The 2,500-nt window shown below is 28.0% G+C and overlaps 1 protein-coding gene across 1 annotated transcript in view; it reads right to left on the bottom strand.

The window, feature by feature from the left end:
• Positions 1-2,491: 2,491 nt before the first annotated feature.
• The window catches only part of LOC138863783 (cuticle protein CP14.6-like), a 1,516-nt gene continuing 1,507 nt past the window's right edge, over positions 2,492-2,500 (bottom strand). Inside the window, exon 3 of the mRNA XM_070128770.1 lies at positions 2,492-2,500. This exon is cut by the window's right edge and continues 317 nt beyond it. The gene's annotated coding sequence lies outside the window, so the exon portion shown is untranslated.

Below are 2,500 nucleotides of genomic sequence, written 5' to 3'. Positions count from 1 at the left end.
GATTTACCTTTCATATATTATTTCATAGCTATACAAAATCATTATCTACTGTAAGGTGCATAACTGATTTTCCTTCTGATTTTAATCCTTATATACCTTATATTTAGCATGGCCTTCCCTTCTATCGGAGGCTAGTACTGTAAGGTAGAGTTTAAACACATTATTTGTATTTGAACATTACAGAGTTCTATCAAAGGCACTTTTGTTATCATTGTCATTGTTATTGCCATCTCTATTATTTGTATTATTGGTATTATCATTATTGATATGATTATAATCATTGTTCTTATTATCATTATTATCATCATTGATGTAATAATTATTATCATCATTATTATCATGATTGTTAATGTTACCCTATCATATTCATTATTCTTATTATCATATTTATAACAACATTATCATTTTCATTATTTCATTATCATTTCAGTACTTTGACGATTATCATTGTTATTCCTATTGATATGATTATTTTCATTATCCTTTTTTCTTCTTATTAAAAGTATTTTTATCACTATTATTTTCATTACTTTTTTCAACATCTTTATTTCTTTTATTACTATCATTATTAATTTTTTTATTGTTATCCTTATCCTTATGATTACCATTGTTATTATTGTTATTGTTGTTATCAATATTATCATCACCATCCTCATTATTATTATTATTATTATTATTATTGTTATTGTCATTCTTATTATTATTGTTGCTATTGTTGTTATTATCATTATCGACACTATCATTATGATTACCATTATTATTGATATTATTGTTATTGTTATTTCCATTGTCATTATTAGTGTCCTCATTATTATTTTTATCATTATATATCTTCATCATTATCATTATTTTCATTTTTTTATCATAGCATCATATCTATCACTTTTATTATTATTTCTTTACTTGTTGCTTTATATGTGTGTGTTTTTATATATGTGCATAAATAGAATTACTTATTGATTTATATATGAATTATATATATATTTTTATATATCTGTGTGTATTTATAAACATAGATATATATATATATATATATATATATATATATATATATATATATATGTATGTATGTATGTATGTATGTATGTATGTATGTATGTATGTATGCATAAAGTACCTTTGTTATTGTCATCCACACACACACACAGACAAACAAACAAACACACACAAAGACACATATACAAAAAAACAAACAACTACACTCACGAAGATAGAGATTAACGGTCGGCTTGTTAAAATGTTGCTAGGCCCGGTCCAATGAACAATCGTATATACAGACATGTATATACACAGAAATAAATGCGTATATATCAGTTTAGACATGCATAACTATATATATAGACAGATAGATAGATAGATAAACGTATGTATATCTGGTAGATAGACATACATGCATTTATTTCTGTGTAATATGCATGTCAGTATTTACGAATATTCATCGGGTCGGGCCTCGCAAAATTTTAGCCAGCCGATCGTATATCAGGATAACTTACGACCCTCGCACGTTCAACCCGGAGCCAAGCTGTCAGCCCGGATGATTGACACGCGCTTGTCACCATGTCAAGAAAAGTTTGGGCGTCGTTCAGAGGAAAGAAAAGAATGAATGGGCAAAGTGAATTAATGTTTTTTGTTGTTGTTGTTGTTATTTTGACAGAATGATTTTGAGGGTTGATTCTGATTATGTTCGTCAAACTCCTCCAAATTTGTTCACTATTGGTTAATAATTTTGCTATATGCCGAAGTGGTGGATATCTATATTACGTATTTTTTTCATTGTTTTTGCTAATAAATCTTTGTTTAGTAGGTTTACTTTATTTATTCCTTCTCTTGTTTATGTTGTTTATTTTCTGGTCAATAAATGTATCTGTGTATCCCTGCTGTCTCTCTCATTCTGTGTGTGTGTGTGCTTGTCTGTCTGTGTGTGTACATGCGAGTTTGTGTGTGTGTATGTGCGTGTGTGTGTGCATATATATATACATATATTAATATACATACACACACACACACACACATGTATATATATATATATATATATATATATATATATATATATATATATATATATATATATGTGTGTGTGTGTGTGTGTGTGTGTGTGTGTGTGTGTGTGTATGTGTGTGTGTGTGTGTGCGTGTGTGTATGTGTTATATATATAAATAAATATATATATATATATATATATATATATATATATGGTATTGTGTGTGATATTTGTGTATATATAGATAGATAGATAGATAGATAGATACGTACATACATACATATATATACCTTTACACATATACATGTATGTATATGTGTGTGTGTGTGATAGAGAGAGAGACAGTGTGTGTGTGTGTGGGCGTGTTTGTGTGTGTGTGTGAAACTAATATAATTAGATCATTTCTTCCATACTGGCAGAGCTTCGTTGGCTTCTGCTTTAGATTTTGTTTGTTCGTGTTTTTTTATCCTTATCTTTTCTGGTTAAGACACACAAAAAAACGAATTCCACTTGATGACT

This window comes from Penaeus vannamei, chromosome 13, assembly GCF_042767895.1.
Source record: "Penaeus vannamei isolate JL-2024 chromosome 13, ASM4276789v1, whole genome shotgun sequence".
NCBI lineage: Eukaryota > Metazoa > Arthropoda > Malacostraca > Decapoda > Penaeidae > Penaeus > Penaeus vannamei.
Note: the sequence above shows the minus strand (reverse complement) of the source record. Positions and strands in the feature narration are given on the sequence as shown.